The sequence below is a fragment of the Hemitrygon akajei genome, unplaced genomic scaffold (genome assembly GCF_048418815.1).
Source record: "Hemitrygon akajei unplaced genomic scaffold, sHemAka1.3 Scf000067, whole genome shotgun sequence".
NCBI lineage: Eukaryota > Metazoa > Chordata > Chondrichthyes > Myliobatiformes > Dasyatidae > Hemitrygon > Hemitrygon akajei.
Genome location: NW_027331953.1, coordinates 749,199 through 777,014, shown reverse-complemented (window position 1 = coordinate 777,014; position 27,816 = coordinate 749,199). Strand labels below are relative to the sequence as shown.

Below are 27,816 nucleotides of genomic sequence, written 5' to 3'. Positions count from 1 at the left end.
CCATGATCGAATGGTGGAGAAGACTCAATGAATGGAATGAGTATTTCAGTTCCTATGACTTGCGGTGTAGTGGGGAGTAAGGTGCAGGTATGATTGGGTGTCTGGGTAGGAGGTGGTGTCGAGCACCTTTTCACTTTGTCTTAAGACCAACAATTAACTCAAAAGAGTGTATCAATCATAACAGCGCTTATTTTTACTTGCAGCAAGGGAAGACCGGTACAAGAGCGAGTAATAGCTGTTCTCCAAAAAAGCACAAGCGTGTACATTCACTGCTTTGGACACAAGTTCAAGGTCAGGGTGCATTCTGTTTGTCTGCTTAATCAGCGTGTTCAGCATTTTCCCAGTGACACAGCTGCCGGTCTGCAGTCGAGTGCTCAGGTTCCATCAGCATCGTGATGCACCAAAATTATTAGCAAAGCTCTCTGATACAATACAGGTTCCAGCTGGTTACAGACAAAAATGGTAGAAGTGAAGTGCATTCCCCCAGCGGTGGAGAAACATTGCTACACCACTCGCTCTCTGTGAAAATGGTTCCAAACCCTACAGCTCTCTCCATTTCTGTTAACATCTCCGATCCATGTAGCCTCTGCCATCTGTGACAGCCCTTCTACACCTACACCCATCACCATTCTGTGAACCCGTCTGACCCCTACTCCACTTGTCATCTCTGTAAAACCCTCCACCATCCACCCTGGCAGATTCAGATGACAGTGGACCTGAGAAAGATACCGACTATGGGCTCACCAAACACATTCATAGGAGCTGACATTTTTTATAAACCTCCCGATTTGTACGGTTGTCTTGACTAAACAGCTTCCTGGCTTCCTATCTTTACCTCCCCAGCCCCACCCCCAACGTCCTGCTTTCCACAAGGATTCCATTCGTCCCTTCCCACTAATTCCCCCCCCCCCCGGAACATATCCTTGCAAGCGAGGGAAGTTCTATACACTCCCATTTACTTCCTCCCTCAGTCCCAGTCTGGATCACGAACAGTCCTTCCAGGTGAGGCAACACTTCACCTGCGAGTCTGTCAGGTTGCTGTGCTGTACCTGTTGCTCCCAGTGAGGCCTCCTCTACGTCGATGAGACCCAACGTTGATCAGGAGTCGACTTTGACAAGTACGTTCGCTCCGTCCGCAACAAACGGAATCTCCCATTCACGAGCAAGCGTAGATCTGCAGATGCTGGAAATCCAAGCAGCACACACAAACTCATTACAAATGATTTCAAGTCCCCTGGCCCCGATCATCTTACTTTCACTGTGGATACCCCGTCCATGTACACCTCCCCCTCCCACCAGGAAAGCCACACGAGCTTTCTCCATTTCCTTCTGGACAACCAGACCCAACGAGTTGCCCTCCACCACCACTCTCCTGCTCTTTGTTTCACTTCTTTATTTGAGCGGAGCTCTGCTGTCACCTTGTAGTGAGCCGGTGCTGTTTTCCCTTGGGGCTCCGGATTCAGAAGACAAGGCGGGTGTTATGGTTCAGCTGATCCGGTTGGAGTGCACCAAGACAGAATATAAGGTGTTGCTCCTCCACCCTGAGCCAGTTAGCGGAGCACTTCGCCGAGCAGCTTCGCACCGTCCGCCACAGGTAGAACTTCACAGCGCCAAAGGTTTTAATCCTGATTCCCATTCAGGGTTGTCAGAGGTTAAAGCGGGACATCATTAGGAGGCAGGAACCGGCTGAGAATTGGCGGGGGGTGTTCAGCCCACTTGCGTGTGAATGATTCGTTTTGGTCTGTCAAATTTTTAGACACAACTCAGAATTAATGTTAAGACTCTTGGCAGTGTGGAGAATCAACGAGTCGGTGTCCGTAGGACACTCAAAGCTACAGCACGGGTTGACATGTTGCTAGGAAGGCGTATGGTGTGATGACCTTCATCAACTGTGGAATTGAGTTCAAGAGCCATGAGGTAATGTTAGATCTACAAAGACCTTGTTAAGAGCCCACTTGGATTACTGTTTTCAGTTCTGGTCACCTCACTACAGGAAGAATGTAGATGCTATAGAGAGTGTGCAGCGGAGGTTTACAAGGATGGTGCAGAACATTCCTTATGAGTATAGGTTGAGTAAACTTGACCTTTTCTCCGTGAAGGGACGGATGACGAGAGGTGACCCGATCGACATGTATAAGCTGATGAGAGGCATTGTTCGTGTGGGTAGCCAGGGATGAAGTGGCTAACACGAGCGAGCATATTTTTAAGGTGCTTGTTAGTAGCTTCAAGGGGGATTTCTGAGGTAAGTTTTTGCACAGAGAGTGGTGTGTGTGTGTGTGTGTGTGTGTGTGTGTGTGTGTGTGTGTGTGTGTGTGTGTGTGTGTGTGTGTGTGTGTGTGTGTGTGTGTGTGTGTGTGTGTGTGTGTGTGTGTGTGTGTGTGTGCAATGCACTGCCAGGGGCAGCGGTAAAGGCGGGTACAATAGGGTCTTTTAACAGATTCTTAGATAGGTACACGGAGCTTAGCAAAATAGTGGGCCACGCGTTAGAGAAATTCTAGGCAGTTTCTAGAGTAGGTTACACGGTCGGCACAACATTGTGGGCCGAAGGGCCTGTAACGTGCTGTGGTTTTCTATGATTCTGTGGAGCTCCATGCCACGCAAACGCAGTTTTTGAGAAGGTGATGATTGCTTTCCTGGATATTGATTGTGTTGTTGCAAACTCTGGGTGACTGGAAGAGAAGTCTGTCGCAACAATATGACTCTTCCCATTACAATCAAACAACTAATCACCGAATGTGAAGGACGGCTTGTCTGGTACAGGGGGTGGAGTCAGGGGATTTGCTTGCTGCTTTGGTCTGTGGGTACGACATATTTCATATGAAGTAGTGGTCCGTCAGATGTCTCGGTTCCTTCTTGGACAGTACGTCACTTCATCAGCTCGTTGTTTACGTTTCTTTCCTCATCAGGGTGCACTTCGTGAACCTTCTGGAACACTTCCTTGTGTGACGACCTGAAGACACAAATCTGTTCCCCTGGAGGACCATATCTTCCAATGCTGACAGTTCAGCTCTGTCTGCCCAATAATCCCGAACAAATATTGAACATCTATTCGTAGTTGCAGGCCATCCTTTCAGTATTGTCTCTCTGCGTACCTTCCTTGATGCAGCCGTCCCCGCTGGTGATACTGGAATGGAGGTAAAAATCGTGTCCACATAGGACATGTACATCAGCATTAATCTCTTGGTAAGTCTTTTATTTCTTGTTGACAATCCATTAGTAGCAAATATATCCTCCCTAGCGTGTCGCACCAGACGGTCGGCCATTCCTGTCTGGTGCGTGGTGTCTGGATTGGTTTTTTCGGATTAACGGGGTCACAATATGAACATTCCTGACTCGACCCTTTGTGTGTTTTACGAGGCCGAGTGGCTAGCTCAACGCTCAACCCAGCATGGATGGAAGGCGTGCCGGTGGGGGGGAGGGGGTGTGGCCCGACTTGGATTGGAACTCAGGAGCCTGCGCTCCGGAGTCCAGCGCTGATGTCACCGCCACCAAGCAACAGGAAACACCAGAGAGAAACCATAGCAACACACACAGAATGTCAGCGCCCCCCACCACCAAGCGACAGGAAACACCAGAGAGAGACCACAGCAACACACACAGAATGTCAGCGCCCACCACCACCAAGCAACAGGAAACACCAGAGAGAGACCACAGCAACACACACAGAATGTCAGCGCCCCCCACCACCAAGCAACAGGAAACACCAGAGAGAGACCATAGCAACACACACAGAATGTCAGCGCCCACCACCACCAAGCAACAGGAAACACCAGAGAGAAACCATAGCAACACACACAGAATGTCAGCGCCCACCACCACCAAGCAACAGGAAACACCAGAGAGAGACCATAGCAACACGCACAGAATGTCAGCGCCCCCCCACCACCAAGCAACAGGAAGCACCAGAGACAGACCAGAGCAACACACAGAGAATGTCAGCGCCCACCACCACCAAGCAACAGGAAACACCAGAGAGAGACCATAGCAACACAAACAGAATGTCAGCGCCCCCCACCACCAAGCAACAGGAAACACCAGAGAGTGACCACAGCAACACACACAGAATGTCACCGCCCCCCACCACCAGGCAACAGGAAACACCAGAGAGAGACCATAGCAACACACACAGAATGTCAGCGCCCACCACCACCAAGCAACAGGAAACACCAGAGAGAAACCATAGCAACACACACAGAATGTCAGCGCCCCCCACCACCAAGCAACAGGAAACACCAGAGGGAGGCCAGAGCAACACACAGACAATGTCAGCGCCCACCACCACCAAGCAACAGGAAACACCAGAGAGAGATCATAGCAACACACACAGAATGTCAGCGCCCACCACCACCAAGCAACAGGAAACACAAGAGAGAGACCATAGCAACACACACAGAATGTCAGCGCCCCCCACCACCAAGCAACAGGAAACACCAGAGAGAGGCCAGAGCAACACACAGAGAATGTCAGCGCCCACCACCACCAAGCAACAGGAAACACCAGAGACAGACCAGAGCAACACACAGAGAATGTCAGCGCCCACCACCACCAAGCAACAGGAAACACCAGAGAGAGACCATAGCAACACACACAGAATGTCAGCGCCCCCCACCACCAAGCAACAGGAAACACCAGAGAGAGACCATAGCAACACACACAGAATGTCAGCGCCCCCCACCATCAAGCAACAGGAAACACCGGAGAGACACCATAGCGACACACACAGAATGTCAGCGCCCCCCACCATCAAGCAACAGGAAACACCAGAGAGAGACCATAGCAACACACACAGAATGTCAGCGCCCACCACCACCAAGCAACAGGAGACACCTGAGAGAGACGATAGCAACACACTCAGAATGTCAGCGCCCCCCACCATCAAGCAACAGGAAACACCAGAGAGAGACCATAGCAACACACACAGAATGTCAGCGCCCACCACCATCAAGCAACAGGAAACACCAGAGAGAGGCCAGAGCAACACACAGACAATGTCAGCGCCCACCACCACCAAGCAACAGGAAACACCAGAGAGAGATCATAGCAACACACACAGAATGTCAGCGCCCACCACCACCAAGCAACAGGAAACACCAGAGAGAGACCATAGCAACACACACAGAATGTCAGCGCCCCCCACCACCAAGCAACAGGAAACACCAGAGAGAGGCCAGAGCAACACACAGAGAATGTCAGCGCCCACCACCACCAAGCAACAGGAAACACCAGAGACAGACCAGAGCAACACACAGAGAATGTCAGCGCCCACCACCACCAAGCAACAGGAAACACCAGAGAGAGACCATAGCAACACACACAGAATGTCAGCGCCCCCCACCACCAAGCAACAGGAAACACCAGAGAGAGACCATAGCAACACACACAGAATGTCAGCGCCCCCCACCATCAAGCAACAGGAAACACCGGAGAGACACCATAGCGACACACACAGAATGTCAGCGCCCCCCACCATCAAGCAACAGGAAACACCAGAGAGAGACCATAGCAACACACACAGAATGTCAGCGCCCACCACCACCAAGCAACAGGAGACACCTGAGAGAGACGATAGCAACACACTCAGAATGTCAGCGCCCCCCACCATCAAGCAACAGGAAACACCAGAGAGAGACCATAGCAACACACACAGAATGTCAGCGCCCACCACCATCAAGCAACAGGAAACACCAGAGAGAGACCATAGCAACACACACAGAATGTCAGAGCCCCCCACCATCAAGCAAAAGGAAACACCAGAGAGAAACCACAGCGACACACACAGAATGTCAGCGCCCCCCACCATCAAGCAACAGGAAACACCAGAGAGAGACCATAGCAACACACACAGAATGTCAGCGCCCCCCACCACCAAGCAACAGGAAACACCAGAGAGAGACCATAGCAACACACACAGAATGTCAGCGCCCACCACCACCAAGCAACAGGAAACACCAGAGAGAAACCATAGCAACACACACAGAATGTCAGCGCCCCCCACCACCAAGCAACAGGAAACACCAGAGAGAGGCCAGAGCAACACACAGAGAATGTCAGCGCCCACCACCACCAAGCAACAGGAAACACCAGAGAGAGACCATAGCAACACACACAGAATGTCAGCGCCCACCACCACCAAGCAACAGGAAACACCAGAGAGAGACCATAGCAACACACACAGAATGTCAGCGCCCCCCACTATCAAGCAACAGGAAACACCAGAGACAGACCAGAGCAACACACAGAGAATGTCAGCGCCCACCACCACCAAGCAACAGGAAACACCAGAGAGAGACCATAGCAACACACACAGAATGTCAGCGCCCCCCACCACCAAGCAACAGGAAACACCAGAGAGAGACCATAGCAACACAAACAGAATGTCAGCGCCCCCCACCACCAAGCAACAGGAAACACCAGAGAGAGACCATAGCAACACACACAGAATGTCAGCGCCCCCCACCACCAAGCGACAGGAAACACCAGAGACAGACCAGAGCAACACACAGAGAATGTCAGCGCCCACCACCACCAACCAACAGGAAACACCAGAGAGTGATCACAGCAACACACACAGAATGTCAGCGATCCCCCCCCACCACCATGCAACAGGAAACACCAGAGAGAGACCATAGCAACACACACAGAATGTCAGCGAACCCCCCCCCCCCACCACCAAGCAACAGGAAACACCTGAGAGAGACCATAGCAACACACACAGAATGTCAGCGCCCCCCACCACCAAGCAACAGGAAACACCAGAGAGTGACCACAGCAACACACACAGAATGTCAGCGCCCCCCCCCCACCACCAAGCAACAGGAAACACCTGAGAGAGACCATAGCAACACACACAGAATGTCAGCGCACCCCACCACCAAGCAACAGGAAACACCGGAGAGTGACCACAGCAACACACACAGAATGTCAGCGCCCCACACCACCAAGCAACAGGAAACACCAGAGAGAGACCATAGCAACACACACAGAATGTCATCGCCCCTCACCACCAAGCAACAGGAAACACCAGAGAGAAACCATAGCGACACACACAGAATGTCAGCGCCCCCCACCATCAAGCAACAGGAAACACCAGAGAGAGACCATAGCAACACACACAGAATGTCAGCGCCCACCACCACCAAGCAACAGGAATCACCAGAGAGAGACCATAGCAACACACACAGAATGTCAGCGCCCCCCACCACCAAGCAACAGGAAACACCAGAGAGTGACCACAGCAACACACACAGAATGTCACCGCCCCCCACCACCAGGCAACAGGAAACACCAGAGAGAGACCATAGCAACACACACAGAATGTCAGCGCCCACCACCACCAAGCAACTGGAAACACCAGAGAGAAACCATAGCAACACACACAGTATGTCAGCGCCCCCCACCACCAAGCAACAGGAAACACCAGAGAGAGGCCAGAGCAACACACAGACAATGTCAGCGCCCACCACCACCAAGCAACAGGAAACACCAGAGAGAGATCATAGCAACACACACAGAATGTCAGCGCCCACCACCACCAAGCAACAGGAAACACCAGAGAGAGACCATAGCAACACACACAGAATGTCAGCGCCCCCCACCACCAAGCAACAGGAAACACCAGAGAGAGGCCAGAGCAACACACAGAGAATGTCAGCGCCCACCACCACCAAGCAACAGGAAACACCAGAGAGAGACCAGAGCAACACACAGAGAATGTCAGCGCCCCCCACCACCAAGCAACAGGAAGCACCAGAGAGAGACCATAGCAACACAGACAGAATGTCAGCGCCCACCACCACCAAGCAACAGGAAACACCAGAGAGAAACCATAGCAACACACACAGAATGTCAGCGCCCCCCACCACCAAGCAACAGGAAACACCAGAGAGAGACCATAGCAACACACACAGAATGTCAGCGCCCCGCACTACCAAGCAACAGGAAACACCAGAGACAGACCAGAGCAACACACAGAGAATGTCAGCGCCCACCACCACCAAGCAACAGGAAACACCAGAGAGAGACCATAGCAACACACACAGAATGTCAGCGCCCACCACCACCAAGCAACAGGAAACACCAGAGAGAGACCATAGCAACACACACAGAATGTCAGCGCCCCCCACCACCAAGCAACAGGAAACACCAGAGAGAGGTCAGAGCAACACACAGAGAATGTCAGCGCCCACCACCACCAAGCAACAGGAAACACCAGAGAGAGACCAGAGCAACACACAGAGTATGTCAGCGCCCCCCACCACCAAGCAACAGGAAGCACCAGAGAGAGACCATAGCAACACAGACAGAATGTCAGCGCCCACCACCACCAAGCAACAGGAAACACCAGAGAGAAACCATAGCAACACACACAGAATGTCAGCGCCCCCCACCACCAAGCAACAGGAAACACCAGAGAGAGACCATAGCAACACACACAGAATGTCAGAGCCCCCCACTACCAAGCAACAGGAAACACCAGAGACAGACCAGAGCAACACACAGAGAATGTCAGCGCCCACCACCACCAAGCAACAGGAAACACCAGAGAAAGACCATAGCAACACACACAGAATGTCAGCGCCCACCACCACCAAGCAACAGGAAACACCAGAGAGAGACCATAGCAACACACACAGAATGTCAGCGCCCCCCACCACCAAGCAGCAGGAAACACCAGAGAGAGACCATAGCAACACACACAGAATGTCAGCGCCCCCCACCACCAAGCAACAGGAAACACCAGAGAGAGACCATAGCAACACACACAGAATGTCAGCGCCCCCCACTACCTAGCAACAGGAAACACCAGAGACAGACCAGAGCAACACACAGAGAATGTCAGCGCCCACCACCACCAAGCAACAGGAATCACCAGAGAGAGACCATAGCAACACACACAGAATGTCAGCGCCCACCACCACCAAGCAACAGGAAACACCAGAGAGTGACCACAGCAACACACACAGAATGTCACCGCCCCCCACCACCAGGCAACAGGAAACACCAGAGAGAGACCATAGCAACACACACAGAATGTCAGCGCCCACCACCACCAAGCAACAGGAAACACCAGAGAGAAACCATAGCAACACACACAGAATGTCAGCGCCCCCCACCACCAAGCAACAGGAAACACCAGAGAGAGGCCAGAGCAACACACAGACAATGTCAGCGCCCCCCACCACCAAGCAACAGGAAACACCAGAGAGAGACCATAGCAACACACACAGAATGTCAGCGCCCCCCACCACCAAGCAACAGGAAACACCAGAGAGAGACCATAGCAACACACTAAGATTGTCAGCGCCCCCCACCGCCAAGCAACAGAAAACACCAGAGAGAGACCATAGCAACACACACAGAATGTCAGCGCCCCCCACCACCAGCGACAGGAAACACCAGAGACAGACCAGAGCAACACACAGAGAATGTCAGCGCCCACCACCACCAACCAACAGGAAACACCAGAGAGTGATCACAGCAACACACACAGAACGTCAGCGACCCCCCCCACCACCATGCAACAGGAAGCACCAGAGAGAGACCACAGCAACACACACAGAATGTCAGCGCCCCCCACCACCAAGCAACAGGAAACACCAGAGAGTGACCACAGCAACACACACAGAATGTCAGCGCCCCCCCCACCACCAAGCAACAGGAAACACCTGAGAGAGACCATAGCAACACACACAGAATGTTAGCGCCCACCACCACCAAGCAACAGGAAACACCAGAGAGAGACCAGAACAACACACAGAGAATGTCAGCGCCCCCCACCACCAAGCAACAGGAAGCACCAGAGAGAGACCATAGCAACACAGACAGAATGTCAGCGCCCACCACCACCAAGCAACAGGAAACACCAGAGAGAAACCATAGCAACACACACAGAATGTCAGCGCCCCCCACCACCAAGCAACAGGAAACACCAGAGAGAGACCATAGCAACACACACAGAATGTCAGCGCCCCCCACTACCAAGCAACAGGAAACACCAGAGACAGACCAGAGCAACACACAGAGAATGTCAGCGCCCACCACCACCAAGCAACAGGAAACACCAGAGAGAGACCATAGCAACACACACAGAATGTCAGCGCCCACCACCACCAAGCAACAGGAAACACCTGAGAGAGACCATAGCAACACACACAGAATGTCAGCGCCCCCCACCACCAAGCAACAGGAAACACCAGAGAGTGACCACAGCAACACACACAGAATGTCAGCGCCCCCCCCCCACCACCAAGCAACAGGAAACACCTGAGAGAGACCATAGCAACACACACAGAATGTCAGCGCCCCCCACCACCAAGCAACAGGAAACACCGGAGAGTGACCACAGCAACACACACAGAATGTCAGCGACCCACACCACCAAGCAACAGGAAACACCAGAGAGAGACCATAGCAACACACACAGAATGTCATCGCCCCTCACCACCAAGCAACAGGAAACACCAGAGAGAAACCATAGCGACACACACAGAATGTCAGCGCCCCCCACCATCAAGCAACAGGAAACACCAGAGAGAGACCATAGCAACACACACAGAATGACAGCGCCCACCACCACCAAGCAACAGGAATCACCAGAGAGAGACCATAGCAACACACACAGAATGTCAGCGCCCCCCACCACCAAGCAACAGGAAACACCAGAGAGTGACCACAGCAACACACACAGAATGTCACCGCCCCCCACCACCAGGCAACAGGAAACACCAGAGAGAGACCATAGCAACACACACAGAATGTCAGCGCCCACCACCACCAAGCAACAGGAAACACCAGAGAGAAACCATAGCAACACACACAGAATGTCAGCGCCCCCCACCACCAAGCAACAGGAAACACCAGAGGGAGGCCAGAGCAAGACACAGACAATGTCAGCGCCCACCACCACCAAGCAACAGGAAACACCAGAGAGAGATCGTAGCAACACACACAGAATGTCAGCGCTCACCACCACCAAGCAACAGGAAACACCAGAGAGAGACCATAGCAACACACACAGAATGTCAGCGCCCCCCACCACCAAGCAACAGGAAACACCAGAGAGAGGCCAGAGCAACACACAGAGAATGTCAGCGCCCACCACCACCAAGCAACAGGAAACACCAGAGAGAGACCATAGCAACACACACAGAATGTCAGCGCCCACCACCACCAAGCAACAGGAAACACCAGAGAGAGACCAGAGCAACACACACAGAATGTCAGCGCCCCCCACTACCAAGCAACAGGAAACACCAGAGACAGACCAGAGCAACACACAGAGAATGTCAGCGCCCACCACCACCAAGCAACAGGAAACACCAGAGAGAGACCATAGCAACACACACAGAATGTCAGCGCCCACCACCACCAAGCAACAGGAAACACCAGAGAGAGACCATAGCAACACACACAGAATGTCAGCGCCCCCCACCACCAAGCAACAGGAAACACCAGAGAGAGACCATAGCAACACACTAAGAATGTCAGCGCCCCCCACCGCCAAGCAACAGAAAACACCAGAGAGAGACCATAGCAACACACACAGAATGTCAGCGCCCCCCACCACCAAGCGACAGGAAACACCAGAGACAGACCAGAGCAACACACAGAGAATGTCAGCGCCCACCACCACCAAGCAACAGGAAACACCAGAGAGAGACCATAGCAACACACACGGAATGTCAGCGCCCCCCCCCCCCCACCAAGCGACAGGAAACACCAGAGACAGACCAGAGCAACACACAGAGAATGTCAGCGCCCACCACCACCAAGCAACAGGAAACACCAGAGAGAGACCATAGCAACACACACAGAATGTCAGCGCCCCCCACCACCAAGCGACAGGAAACACCAGAGACAGACCAGAGCAACACACAGAGAATGTCAGCGCCCACCACCACCAAGCAACAGGAAACACCAGAGAGAGACCATAGCAACACACACAGAATGTCAGCGCCCCCCACCACCAAGCAACAGGAAACACCAGAGAGAGACCATAGCAACACACACAGAATGTCAGCGCCCACCACCACCAAGCAACAGGAAACACCAGAGAGAGACCATAGCAACACACACAGAATGTCAGCGCCCCCCACCACCAAGCAACAGGAAACACCAGAGAGAGACCATAGCAACACACTAGGAATGTCAGCGCCCCCCACCGCCAAGCAACAGAAAACACCAGAGAGAGACCATAGCAACACACACAGAATGTCAGCGCCCCCCACCACCAAGCGACAGGAAACACCAGAGACAGACCAGAGCAACACACAGAGAATGTCAGCGCCCACCACCACCAAGCAACAGGAAACACCAGAGAGAGACCATAGCAACACACACAGAATGTCAGCGCCCCCCACCACCAAGCGACAGGAAACACCAGAGACAGACCAGAGCAACACACACAGAATGTCAGCGCCCACCACCACCAAGCAACAGGAAACACCTGAGAGAGACCATAGCAACACACACAGAATGTCAGCGCCCCCCAGCACCAAGCAACAGGAAACACCAGAGAGAGACCACAGCAACACACACAGAATGTCAGCGACCCCCCCCCACCACCAAGCAACAGGAAACACCTGAGAGAGACCATAGCAACACACACAGAATGTCAGCGCCCCCCACCACCAAGCAACAGGAAACACCAGAGAGTGACCACAGCAACACACACAGAATGTCAGCGCCCAACACCACCAAGCAACAGGAAACACCAGAGAGAGACCGTAGCAACATACACAGAATGTCAGCGCCCCGCACCACCAGGCAACAGGAAACACCAGAGAGAGACCATAGCAACACACACAGAATGTCAGCGCCCACCACCACCAAGCAACAGGAAACACCAGAGAGAAACCATAGCAACACACACAGAATGTCAGCGCCCCCCACCACCAAGCAACAGGAAACACCAGAGAGAGACCATAGCAACACACACAGAATGTCAGCGCCCACCACCACCAAGCAACAGGAAACACCAGAGAGAGACCATAGCAACACACACAGAATGTCAGCGCCCCCCACTACCAAGCAACAGGAAACACCAGAGACAGACCAGAGCAACACACAGAGAATGTCAGCGCCCACCACCACCAAGCAACAGGAAACACCAGAGAGAGACCATATCAACACACACAGAATGTCAGCGCCCACCACCACCAAGCAACAGGAAACACCAGAGAGAGACCATAGCAACACACACAGAATGTTCGCGCCCCCCACCACCAAGCAACAGGAAACACCAGAGAGAGACCATAGCAACACACTAAGAATGTCAGCGCCCCCCACCGCCAAGCAACAGAAAACACCAGAGAGAGACCATAGCAACACACACAGAATGTCAGCGCCCCCCACCACCAGGCAACAGGAAACACCAGAGAGAGACCATAGCAACACACACAGAATGTCAGCGCCCACCACCACCAAGCAACAGGAAACACCAGAGAGAAACCATAGCAACACACACAGAATGTCAGCGCCCCCCACCACCAAGCAACAGGAAACACCAGAGAGAGGCCAGAGCAACACACAAACAATGTCAGCGCCCACCACCACCAAGCAACAGGAAACACCAGAGAGAGATCATAGCAACACACACAGAATGTCAGCGCCCACCACCACCAAGCAACAGGAAACACCAGAGAGAGACCATAGCAACACACACAGAATGTCAGCGCCCCCCACCACCAAGCAACAGGAAACACCAGAGAGAGGCCAGAGCAACACACAGAGAATGTCAGCGCCCACCACCACCAAGCAACAGGAAACACCAGAGAGAGACCATAGCAACACACACAGAATGTCAGCGCCCACCACCACCAAGCAACAGGAAACACCAGAGAGAGACCATAGCAACACACACAGAATGTCAGCGCCCCCAACTACCAAGCAACAGGAAACACCAGAGACAGACTATAGCAACACACACAGAATGTCAGCGCCCACCACCACCAAGCAACAGGAAACACCAGAGAGAGACCATAGCAACACACACAGAATGTCAGCGCCCCCCACCACCAAGCAACAGGAAACACCAGAGAGAGACCATAGCAACACCCAGAGAATGTCAGCGCCCCCCACCGCCAAGCAACAGAAAACACCAGAGAGAGACCATAGCAACACACACAGAATGTCAGCGCCCCCCACCACCAAGCGACAGGAAACACCAGAGACAGACCAGAGCAACACACAGAGAATGTCAGCGCCCACCACCACCAAGCAACAGGAAACACCAGAGAGAGACCATAGCAACACACACAGAATGTCAGCGACCACCCCCCCACCACCAAGCAACAGGAAACACCTGAGAGAGACCATAGCAACACACACAGAATGTCAGCGCCCCCCACCACCAAGCAACAGGAAACACCAGAGAGTGACCACAGCAACACACACAGAATGTCAGCGCCCCCCCCCCACCACCACCAAGCAACAGGAAACACCTGAGAGAGACCATAGCAGCACACACAGTATGTCAGCGCCCCCCACCACCAAGCAACAGGAAACACCAGAGAGTGACCACTGCAACACACACAGAATGTCAGCGCCCCACACCACCAAGCAACAGGAAACACCAGAGAGAAACCATAGCGACACACACAGAATGTCAGCGCCCCCCACCATCAAGCAACAGGAAACACCAGAGAGAGACCATAGCAACACACACAGAATGTCAGCGCCCACCACCACCAAGCAACAGGAAACACCAGAGAGAGACCATAGCAACACACACAGAATGTCAGCGCCCCCCACCACCAAGCAACAGGAAACACCAGAGAGTGACCACAGCAACACACACAGAATGTCAGCGCCCAACACCACCAAGCAACAGGAAACACCAGAGAGAGACCATAGCAACACACACAGAATGTCAGCGCCCACCACCACCAAGCAACAGGAAACACCAGAGAGAGACCATAGCAACACACACAGAATGTCAGCGCCCCCCACTACCAAGCAACAGGAAACACCAGAGACAGACCAGAGCAACACACAGAGAATGTCAGCGCCCACCACCACCAAGCAACAGGAAACACCAGAGAGAGACCATAGCAACACACACAGAATGTCAGCGCCCACCACCACCAAGCAACAGGAAACACCAGAGAGAGACCATAGCAACACACACAGAATGTCAGCGCCCCCCCCCACCACCAAGCAACAGGAAACACCTGAGAGAGACCATAGCAACACACACAGAATGTCAGCGCCCCCCACCACCAAGCAACAGGAAACACCAGAGAGTGACCACAGCAACACACACAGAATGTCAGCGCCCCCCCCACCACCAAGCAACAGGAAACACCTGAGAGAGACCATAGCAACACACACAGAATGTCAGCGCCCCCCACCACCAAGCAACAGGAAACACCAGAGAGTGACCACAGCAACACACACAGAATGTCAGCGCCCCACACCACCAAGCAACAGGAAACACCAGAGAGAGACCATAGCAACACACACAGAATGTCAGCGCCCCCCACCACCAAGCAACAGGAAACACCAGAGAGAAACCATAGCGACACACACAGAATGTCAGCGCCCCCCACCATCAAGCAACAGGAAACACCAGAGAGAGACCATAGCAACACACACAGAATGTCAGCGCCCACCACCACCAAGCAACAGGAAACACCAGAGAGAGACCATTGCAACACACTCAGAATGTCAGCGCCCCCCACCACCAAGCAACAGGAAACACCAGAGAGTGACCACAGCAACACACACAGAATGTCAGCGCCCAACACCACCAAGCAACAGGAAACACCAGAGAGAGACCATAGCAACATACACAGAATGTCAGCGCCCCCCACCACCAGGCAACAGGAAACACCAGAGAGAGACCATAGCAACACACACAGAATGTCAGCGCCCACCACCACCAAGCAACAGGAAACACCAGAGAGAAACCATAGCAACACACACAGAATGTCAGCGCCCCCCACCACCAAGCAACAGGAAACACCAGAGAGAGACCATAGCAACACACACAGAATGTCAGCGCCCACCACCACCAAGCAACAGGAAACACCAGAGAGAGACCATAGCAACACACACAGAATGTCAGCGCACCCCACTACCAAGCAACAGGAAACACCAGAGACAGACCAGAGCAACACACAGAGAATGTCAGCGCCCACCACCACCAAGCAACAGGAAACACCAGAGAGAGACCATATCAACACACACAGAATGTCAGCGCCCACCACCACCAAGCAACAGGAAACACCAGAGAGAGACCATAGCAACACACACAGAATGTCAGCGCCCCCCACCACCAAGCAACAGGAAACACCAGAGAGAGACCATAGCAACACACTAAGAATGTCAGCGCCCCCCACCGCCAAGCAACAGAAAACACCAGAGAGAGACCATAGCAACACACACAGAATGTCAGCGCCCCCCACCACCAAGCAACAGGAAACACCAGAGAGAGACCATAGCAACGCACACAGAATGTCAGCGCCCCCCACCACCAAGCAACAGGAAACACCAGAGAGAGACCATAGCAACACACAGAGAATGTCAGCGCCCCCCACCACCAAGCAACAGGAAACACCAGAGAGAGACCAAAGCAACACACACAGAATGTCAGCGCCCACCACCACCAAGAAACAGGAAACACCAGAGAGAAACCATAGCAACACACACAGATTGTCAGCGCCCCACACCACCAAGCAACAGGAAACACCAGAGAGAGACCATAGCAACACACACAGAATGTCAGCGCCCCACACCACCAAGCAACAGGAAACACCAGAGAGAAACCATAGCAACACACACAGAATGTCAGCGCCCCACACCACCAAGCAACAGGAAACACCAGAGAGAGACCATAGCAACACACAGAGAATGTCAGCGCCCCCCACCACCAAGCAACAGGAAACACCAGAGAGAGACCATAGCAACACAGACAGAATGTCAGCGCCCACCACCACCAAGCAACAGGAAACACCAGAGAGAGACCATAGCAACACACACTGAACGTCAGCGCCCCCCACCACCAAGCAACAGGAAACACCAGAGAGAGACCATAGCAACACACACAGAATGTCAGTGCCCCCCACCACCAAGCAACAGGAAACACCAGAGAGAGACCATAGCAACACACACAGAATGTCAGCGCCCCCCACCACCAAGCAACAGAAAACACCAGAGAGAGACCATAGCAACACACACAGAATGTCAGTGCCCACCACCACTAAGCAACAGGAAGCACCAGAGACAGACCAGAGCAACACACAGAGAATGTCAGCGCACACCACCATCAAGCAACAGGAGACACCAGAGAGAGACCATAGCAACACACACAGAATGCTGGAGGATCTCAGCAGGTCCAGCGGCATCTATGGAAAAGACAACATCTGCAGTCAACAAAAACTGTTGTTTACCCGACAGCTCGACGTGTCAAAGGCTCCCTCTCTCACGGGCAATATCACTCATTTTCACAGCAAAAGGGGAGACTGACAGTCGCTGTTATCCTATTAAAAGTGTGCCGCAGCGAGATCCACGATGTTCCCTATCCTGCGATGCCACTGTCGGCAACACCAGCCTGAAATCAGGCATCCACAGGTCCGCACCCCGGAGGCGGGCCTAGAGAATGTCAAAAACCGGTCGGCCAAAGAGCACCCGGAACTGGAACCCATCCACCGTAAAAGAAAATAGGTTGCGAATGCCACTGGCAGCTCAGGGCCTCGATAGAACCCGACCAACCCTGAAAAGGGAAAAATGAGGTATTAAAGGCGTTGTCCTCGTACAGTCGGAGGAAATTGGAGCGGATGTATCCCCCAAACACTGCCGAACTCCAGCGATGTGAATTCAAGCATTAGGGACTCGGAACAAAAGTATATTTCCCAGTTAATCTCCGATGAAGCGTCTACCTTCTAGTCAGTGAAAATGTCAATTAGTGCTGTTTGGCAAAAAAAAATCCTTCCATCAGCTTTTGTTCTCTATGGGTAAATAACGGTATGAAACACCTTTGTCATCGATGACAAGAGACTTGTGGCTTTCGCATCGCAAAATTACCACATTCCAATGAGAATAACTACTACCATCCCCTTCATGTTCGTTAGCATTGCCATCGATGTGTTCATCACTGTCAAGCGCTTGTTGGGAGGGGATCAAAGTCATTAGAAAATCGACAGGATCAGACATGTAATAACAAGTGCTCTTTTGTAGTGCTGTGGGGCGTGACAAGAACTTGAAATAACATCAAATGGACAGAGTCAAATTGAGGCAACTCACAAGTTAATTGAGGGCAGAAATCCCCTATTCTCATACAGGCAGAGAATTTGTTGGTTAGTCAGGATGCCTGATATATACCTTGTCAGAAGATGAGGAGTTTGTAGCAGTATATAGAAATTTATAGCACAGTACAAGCCCTTCAGCTCCAACGTGAGATGAACTTCATAACATTGTGATGCCAGAGCTCCTGACAGACTAAAACCTCACCTGAATAATTGTTCTTCACCCACTGATGTCCTTTCAAATATTTTTACAGGTTTGAAATGGCAGAACACTTGTGCACGGGAATCTCAACATGTCAATTTTGCTGTCTGTGTCCAGATATATAAGAAGTGACGAAATACTTTCTTTGCAAGACCAACACATCTGTTATCGATCCTTGGAGATGAAGAGTTAATCTCATGCCGGCTGGAAATGTATTTTGTGTCTGAAATGAAGTTTTCTGTTGTAACTCAGTGAAATCCACTGGAACTGGGGTGCTGAGAACAGACTCACAGCCTACCCGCGGACACTCCAGTGAGTTCACAGTGGCGAGAGGCCATTCACACTCTGTGTGTGGGAGGGGAATTACTCTGTCATCCAGCCTGAAGATACATCAGCAAGTTCACAGCACAGAGAGATGCTCCACCTGTTCTGACTGTGGGAAGCAATTCAATCTATCATCGAGGCTGAAGATATATCCATAAATACACCAGTGAGGGGATATTGACCTGCTCGGACGGTGGGAAGGCATTCACACACTCAACTGTGACACCAGCAGGTTCACACACAGCCATTCACCTGCTCTGAATGTGGGAAAAGATTCACTCAATCATCTCAACTGAACGAACACCAGCGAGTTCATTCTGAGAAGATGCCGTTCACCTGCTCAGATGATTGGAAGGGATTCACTCGCTCATCCACACTACAGAGACAACAGCGAGTTCACACTGGGGAGAGGCCATTCACGTGCTTAGACTGTGGGAAGGGATTCACTCAGTCATCTCACCTACTGACACACCAGTCAGTTCACACTGGGGAGTGGCCATTCACATGCTCTGAACGTGGGAAGGGATTCACTCAGTTATCCACCCTTGTGAAGCACTACCGGATTCACAACGGGGAGAGGCCATTCACCTGCTCAGATTGTGGGAAGGGATTCACTCGCTCATCCACACTACAGAGACAACAGTGAGTTCACACTGGGGAGAGGCCATTCACCTGTTCCGACTGTGGGAAGGGATTCACACGCTCATCCACACTACAGAGACAACAGTGAGTTCACACTGGGGAGAGGCCATTCACCTGTTCCGACTGTGGGAAGGGATTCACTCGCTCATCCACACTACAGAGACAACAGTGAGTTCACACTGGGGAGAGGCCATTCACCTGTTCCGACTGTGGGAAGGGATTCACTCGCTCATCCACACTACAGAGACACCAGTTAGTCCACACAAGGCAGAGGCCTTTCACGTGCTCTGAATGTGGGAATAAATTCACTTGGTCTTCTCAACTGAAGGTACAGCAGCGAGTTCACACTGGGGAGAAACCATTCAGCTGCTCTGAATGTGGGAAGGGATTCACTCAGTCATCTACATTTTTGAAGCACAACAGAATTCACACTGGGGAGAAGCCGTTCACCTGCTCAGACTGTGTGAAGGCATTCACTCTGTCATCCATGCTACAGACACACTAGCGAGTTCACACTGGAGACAGGCCGTTCACCTGCTCCGACTGTGGGAAGGGATTCTCCCAGTCATCTTCTCTGCTGACCCATCAGTTAGTCCACGCGTGGGACAGGCCATTCACTTGCTCTGAATGTGGGAAGGGATTCACTCAGTCATCCATGCTGCAGAGACACCGGTTTGTTCACACTGGGGAAAGGCCGTTCATCTGCTCTGAATGTGGGAAGGGATTCACTCAATCATCTCATTTTAAAAAACATCAACAGGTTCACAGTGAGTAGAAGTTATTCGACTGCTCAGACTGTGGGAAGGGATTCATTCAGCCATCTCAACTGAAGGAGCATCAGTTAGTTCACACTCGGGAGAAACTGTTCACCTTCCTCAGATTGTCAGAACGGATTCACACTTTCATCTCACCTACCGACACACCGGACTGTTTTCAGCAGTGAGAGGATGTTGACCTGCTCTGACTGTGGGAAGGCATTCACACACTGATCCACACTGCAGAGACAGTGGTGGGTTCACGCTGTGGTGAGGGTGGTCACCTGCTCTGACTGTGGGAAGGCATTCACACACTGATCCACACTGCAGAGACAGTGGTGGGTTCACACTGTGGGGAGGATGGTCACCTGCTCAGACTGTGGGAAGGCATTCACACACTGATCCACACTGCAGAGACAGTGGTGGGTTCACACTGTGGGGAGGGTGGTCACCTGCTCAGACTGTGCGAAGGCATTCACACACTGATCCACACTGCAGAGACAGTGGTGGGTTCACACTGTGGGGAGGGTGGTCACCTGCTCAGACTGTGGGATGGGTTTCAGTCTGTCATTCATCCTTGTGTCGCCCTACCGAGCTTTGACCTATCGATAATCGGAGAGATCAGACGCTTGAGAGGACGTAATTCACTCAGGTTCACCGACCGAGTATTAAAGGCAGTGGTTCAGGGCAGGTTATTTTTGAGCTTTCAGCAGTGGCCAATCTGTATTTAGGGTTGATTATCAAGAACAACTTCAAGTCAGGCAGGAGCAAGTGGAGCGGTCACTGTTGGAGTGGACAGAGTCAGAGCGGAGACTTCGCTGCTTTAGCTCTTTAGGTTTCAGTGAGGAGAGCCTTCAGTCAGAGAAGGCAAAATCATGCCAAAGGTAGAATTTTTTTGCCCCCTTTTCATTTGCTCAGAACAGTGGAGATGTCAGGCAGGCTAATGGAAAGCTCCTCTTGCGGGATGTGGGAAGGCAGGGGTCCCTCCTGTGTCCCTGATAACTACACCTGCGAGAAGGGCATCCAGCTTCAGCTCCGAACAATCCACATTCAGGAGTTGCAGCTGGAACTGGATGAACTCCAGATCATTCGGGAGGTTGAACATTCGGTAGGACATTTGAGAGGTAGTTGCATCCAAGAAGCACGGCACAGGAAACTGGATGACTGTCAGGAAGGGTAAAGTGGGAAACAGCGAGAGCAGTTTACCCCTGTGTCCATCCCCCTGAACAACACAGTTATCAATTTAGATACTGTCAGGGATGGTGGGGATGACCACGTAAAGGAAGGTCACAGCAGAAGGGTCTCTGGCACTTAGTCTGGCTCTGAGACTGAGGAGGGAAGGGTGGAGAAGAGGCGAGCTGTGGTCAGAGGTTATTCATTCCTTCAGGGAACTGATAGGACGTCCTGTGGGTGAGAATGAGATTCCAGGATGGCATGTTGTCTCCTGCATGCAAGGTTCTGATATATGGTCTGGTCGAGTAACGAGGTTCTGCAAAGGGAGTTCAGGGAGTGAGCTGCTAAGTTAAAGGGCAGCTCATCCAGAGCTGTGATCTCAGGACTGTCATCTGTGCCACGTGCCAAGAATCGGAAGATTATACCGTTTAACACATGGCTAAGGAGTTGGTGCAGGAGGGAGTGTATAAGATTTTTGGATCTTCTGAGCTGGTGAGGATTGTTGTGTACAGAAGAGTGCGAGTGTGTTGGGGGGGGAGAGCACACCGTTGGTGGAGTGCGACTGCGCAGACAGTCTCTCACACACAGACACAGTGTGTGAGGGAGGGGAGTGAGAAGGGAAAAGGGGAATGAGGAATGAGGAGGATGGAGTTAGGGCTCCTTCACAAAGTCCCAGACTCACCCACCCCACCCCCTTTGGAATTGGTCCCATTTAATTTTGCAGTACTTTAAGTTTCCACTCACTTAAAGTTCTTATTAAAGAGCTTTTTGTATGGGCACGTTGGAGCATTGTCTCATTAGTTACCCTATCTCTATATGATATTTTCAGCATTCTTCTAAGAAACCGTATTTCTGTTGCTTCGAAGTTTCTTTGGAGTTCTGGTGTTTCCAGTCCATGTTTCTGAAGCATACAGCAAGATTGACCAGATGTCACATTTTAGTAGCCTAAACCGTGTTATCATAGAATTGTGTCTGCTGGTAAAAATCGGTTTTTGGAAGTTGGTTTTGGTAATACCAATTCTACTTTTTATTTCTTCTTTACTTCCAGCATCTTGTGATATAGACAGACAGACATACATTATTGATCCCGATGGTTTTTGTTACAGTTGCACCAACCAAGAATAGAGTAGAAATATAGCAAAATAAAACCAGAAGTAATGAAATAATACTGAGTAAATTATGCCAAGTGGAAATAAGTCCAGGACCAGCCTATTGGCTCAGAGCGGTTAGCGTTCCAAGGGAGGAGTTGTAAAGTTTGATGGCCACAGGCAGGAATGACTTCCTATGCATCTCGGTGAAATGAGTCTCTGGCTGAATGTACTCCTGTGCCTAACCAGTACATTATGGAGTGGATGGGAGACATTGTCCAAGATGGCATGCAACCTGGACAGAGTCCTCTTTTCCGACACCACCGTCAGAGAGTCCAGTTCCACCCCCACAACATCACTGGCCTTACGAATGAGTTTGTTGACTCTGTCGGTGTCTGCTACCCTCAGCCTGTTGCCCCAGCACACAACAGCAAACATAATAGCACTGGCCACTACAGACTCGTAGAACATCTTCAACATCGTCCGGCAGATGTTAAAGGACCTCAGTCTCCTCAGGAAATAGAGACGGCTCTGACCCTTCTTGTAGACAACCTCAGTGTTCTTTGACCAGTCCAGTTTATTGTCAATTCGTATCCCCAGGTACTTGTAATCCTCCACCATGTCCACACTGACCCTTTTGATGGAAGCGGGTCACCGGTGCCTTGGCCCTCCTCAGGTCCACCACCAGCTCCTTAGTCTTTTTCACATTAAGCTGCAGAGTATTCTGCTTGCACCATGTAACAAAGTTTCCCACCGTAGCCCTGTACTCAGCCTGATCTCCCTTGCTGATGCATCCAACTATGGCAGAGTCATCAGAAAACTTCTGAAGATGGCAAGATTCTGTGCAGTAGTTGAAGTCCGAGGTGTAGATGGTGAAGAGAAAGGGAGACCGGACAGTCCCCTGTGGAGCCCCAGTGCTGCTGACCACTCTGTCTGACACACAGTGTTGCAAGCGCACGTACTGTGGTCTGCCAGTCAGGTAATCAATAATCCATGACACCAGGGAAGCATCCACCTGCATCACTGTCAGCTTCTCACCCAGCAGAGCAGGGCGGATGGTGTTGAACGCACTGGAGAAGTCAAAAGACATGAGCATCACAGTGCTCGCCGGCTTGTCCAGGTGGGTGTAGACATGGTTCAGCAGGTACATGATGGCTTCCTCAAATCCTAGTCGGGGCTGATAGGCGAACTGGAGGGGGTCTAAGTGTGGCCTAACCATAGGTCGGAGCTGCTCTAGAACAAGTCTCTCCAGGGTCTTCATGATGTGGGAGGTCAATGCCACTGGTCTGTAGTCATTGGAGCCACTGGGGCGCGGTGTCTTCGGTACAGGGACGAGGCAGGATGGCTTCAACAGCACAGGAACCCTCTGGAGACTCAGGCTCAGGTTGAAGACATGGTGTAGTACCCCAAATAGCTGGGGGGCACAGGCTTTGAGCACCCTGGGACTGACACCATCCGGGCCTGCAGCCGTGCTTGGGGGTGGAGAGGTTTCAGATGTCTTCTCACCCGTTCAGCTGTGAAGCCCATCATGGTGGTTTCAGGTGGGGGAGGGATGTCGTCATGAGAGCAGGATGGGAGGCTGTGAGGAGTGGTAGGAGGGGAGAGTGGAGTATGTGTTGGTTGGGGGCCGACAACAGATGAATCGTGGGGGATGGGCAGAGGCCACAGTGTCAAATCTGTTGAAGAACAGGTTAAGTTTGTTGGCCCTGTCCACACTGCCTTCAGCTCCTCGGTTGCTAGTTTGCCGGAACCCAGTGATGGTCCTCATCCCACTCCAGACCTCTCTCATGTTGTTCTGCTGGAGTTTCCACTCAAGCTTCCTCCTACACCTGTCTTTAACCTCCCTGAACTTGGCTTTCAGGTCCCTCTGCATTGTCCTCAGCTCCTCCCTATTTCCATCTCCAAACGCCCTCTTTTTTAGTATTCAGGATGTCCTTAAAGTCCTTTGTTACCTATGGCTTGTTATTTGAATAATGAATAACAAGTAACAATATAAAGCTACCAAGGTAATTGAAACTGGCCTTTTGTTCAACCTCTTGGTTACCGATGTACAACTTGCCGTTGGGAGTATCCTGCTGTTTCGATGTTACCATACTTTTTTTTTACAGTTGATGGTTAGACCAGAATCTGCACTTGTTTGCATTACTTTGGGTAGGAGGATTTGTAGGTCTTCTGTAGCACTTGCTATTAGGGTGGTATCGTCCGCATACCTTATATTGTTGATGTTAACACCTCAAATTTATATCCCATCTAGGTCTTCTATTTCTCTGAGAATCATTTCACTATAGATATTTAAAAATTCCAATGAGGCAACGCGTCTCTGTCTAAATCCTCTTTAAACTTATATTATCATCAGTTTTTACCACCGCCATTTGGTTCTAATATGAATTGTGAAGTAGTTGTTCTTCCGTTCCGTCAGTGTTTAGTGAGAATTTGAAATAATACAAAGTATCAAAATGTCTTATGCCATATTGGGCGATTTCCGATCGCTGCTTTTAGTTAAATTAAGGGTTAACCCTTTTAACATTAGCATAATCCAAGCCTACGCACCAACAAATGATGGGGACAAAGAGGATAATAACAAGTTTTATGAAGATCGCGACGGCAATGTAAATCTCAGGATATAAAACTAGTTATCGGAGATTTTAATGCCAAAGTTGGACAGAAAACGGTTGATAATATTATAGGACCCTTTGGACTAGGGGAGAAAATTGAAAACGGAGAAAGGTTTACTGACTGATGTGTCAGATACAACCAAGTGACCACCAATACTTGGTATAAAAACCATCCACGTAGATTGTGTACTTGGATTAGCCCTGGAGATAGAACAAGGAATCAAATAGATTTCATTACCGTCAATGAACCCTTTAGAAATAATATCACAAATTCTAAATCCTACTCAGGAGTAGACTGTTGTTCAGATCACCATCCAGTAATAGCTACCATCAAAACAAAATTAAAGAAACTGAAACGTGGAAAAAAGAGAAGTCGGTGTTGGGAGAACAAAAAATAAGATAGCATACTTAGCAACAATTCAAGACAGCTGTAGAAGAACACCTCAACGAAAACGAAACAACACCTATTTGGGACAGATTTAAATATGCTATACTACAATCCGCAGGGGAGATAATCCAAATACAAGAAACACAACACACCAACAAGGGGTGGATAACCCAAGAAATTCTACATCTGATGGAACAAAGAAGGTTAGTGAAGAATAATGCAGTGCAATTCAGAGAGCTAAACAGACAAGTGCGCAATATTGCAAAGGAAGAATGGTTAAATCAAAAATGCAATGAAGTCACTCTCAGTTGAAGTCGCAGCTGAAATTTGTAGTTCTGATTGCTCTCGTTTGCGCATGCTCGTTCTTTTACGCTTGCGCAGTTCTCGTTGATCCTTTCCTTTAGAAATGGCCGATGCTGCCGCAGTTTCCTGTTCTGTTTCGCCAATGATGTGTTGTACCTGAGTCCGCGGTTCTTCGGTAGAAGTAGGCCTTGATTCTTTTCGACCTTGAGCTGTCTTCGCGGTAGTATTTTTCTTCGTCCTCTGTTTATGAGGCACAGCTTAAAACAAGCCGGAGTAGTTTATAAGTAACCTTATGAAAGTATTGACTAATTTTTCTTCATTTAAACATTAATTTATTGATTTTTTTACGGGAGGGCTGGGTTCCAGCGTCTCGATCCTACGTCATTACGTGACGTCCCCTAATCAGACGAAGATAGATAGATAGATACTTTATTCATCCCCATGGGGAAATTCAACATTTTTTTCCAATGTCCCATACACTTGTTGTAGCAAAACTAATTACATACAATACTTAACTCAGTAAAATTATGATATGCATCTAAATCACTCTCTCAAAAAGCATTAATAATAGCTTTTAAAAAGTTCTTAAGTAGTTTACTTAAATATATTAAATACAATCAACCCCGGCACTTTAACATATCTTACTCCTGGCGGTTGAATTGTAAAGCCTAATGGCATTGGGGAGTATTGACCTCTTCATCCTGTCTGAGGAGCATTGCATCGATAGCAACCTGTCGCTGAAACTGCTTCTCTGTCTCTGGATGGTGCTACGTAGAGGATGTTCAGGGTTTTCCATAATTGATCGTAGCCTACTCAGATGGAGATGAAAATTCCTCTGAAAATATAAAAAAAGACTTTGAGGCAAATAATGCATAAATTAAATGCATTAAAAGTAATTAAAAGTAACCAAAAAGTAATTCAAGAAAAGAATAATAAATATGGAGGCTATGTTTGATAAAATGACAAAGAAACAAGAAAAAATGGAAAAGAAAATTACAGATTTGGAAAATAAAATGGAAGACATGGATGGAAGAATGAAGGAAATTGAAGTTGATAATAATGCCTGGACATCAGAAAGAAAACAACTCGTGGAAAAAATTGATAAGCTTGAAAATTTTAGTAGACGTAACAATATTAAAATTGTTGGACTTAAAGAAGGTACCGAAGGAGAAGACCCAATAATTTTTTTTCAAAAATGGATCCCTAAAAAATTGGAAATGGGAGAAGAAACTTCAATTGAGATTGAAAGGGTGCACAGAGCCTTAAGGCCAAGATCTCAAGATGATCAAAATCCGTGATCAATTTTGATAAGATGTTTAAGATACCAGGATAAAGAAAAGATTCTGAGGGTGGCTGTCCAAGGTGCCAAAAGAAGAAAGGGTCCATTGATGATAGCAGAGAAACCAGTTCTTTTTTATCCTGATATAAGTTATAACCTTTTGAAGAGAAAGAATTTAATTCAGCAAAAGAAGTCTTATGGGAAAAAGGTTACAAATTTTTAATGCGTCACCCAGCAACACTGATAAATTTTTTGGAAGAGGGAAAAAGATTTTTTCCCGATTATCGAGATGTGGAGGTGTTCGTACAAAAACTTCCATCTATTCGCTAATTAAACGTAGAGATTTATAAACGTAATGGTTAAAGACGAAGACAGAGATAGCGAATGGAACTGATGGACATTTAAGGATGATACAAGGGAGAAAAGTAAAATTTTAGAAATGTTAATTGAGAATAATATGTTTTTTCTTTTCTTATATATATACTTTTTACATTGCGGGGGGGCTGGGGAGCTTTGAATCGGTTACTACGGGATTCACGTGTGTAATCATAGATAGATAGATAGATAGATAGATACTTTATTCATCCCCATGGGGAAATTCAACATTTTTTCCAATGTCCCATACACTTATTGTAGCAAAACTAATTACATACAATACTTAACTCAGTAAAAATATGATATGCATCTAAAATCACCCTCTCAAAAAGCATTACAGAGGGGGGTAATGTTGTGTTTTTTTTTTCTTTCACAACATTAGTAGGGGGGTATTTTGTTTTTTTCCTTATACTCTATTTTTCTTCTA

The 27,816-nt window shown here is 50.0% G+C and overlaps 1 protein-coding gene across 1 annotated transcript in view; it reads left to right on the top strand.

The window, feature by feature from the left end:
• The first annotated feature begins 203 nt into the window (after nt 1-203).
• Nucleotides 204-27,816, top strand: part of LOC140722005 (uncharacterized) — a 59,118-nt gene continuing 31,505 nt past the window's right edge. The window contains exon 1 of the mRNA XM_073036819.1: nt 204-291. The gene's annotated coding sequence lies outside the window, so the exon portion shown is untranslated. The remainder of the gene's footprint in view (nt 292-27,816) is intronic.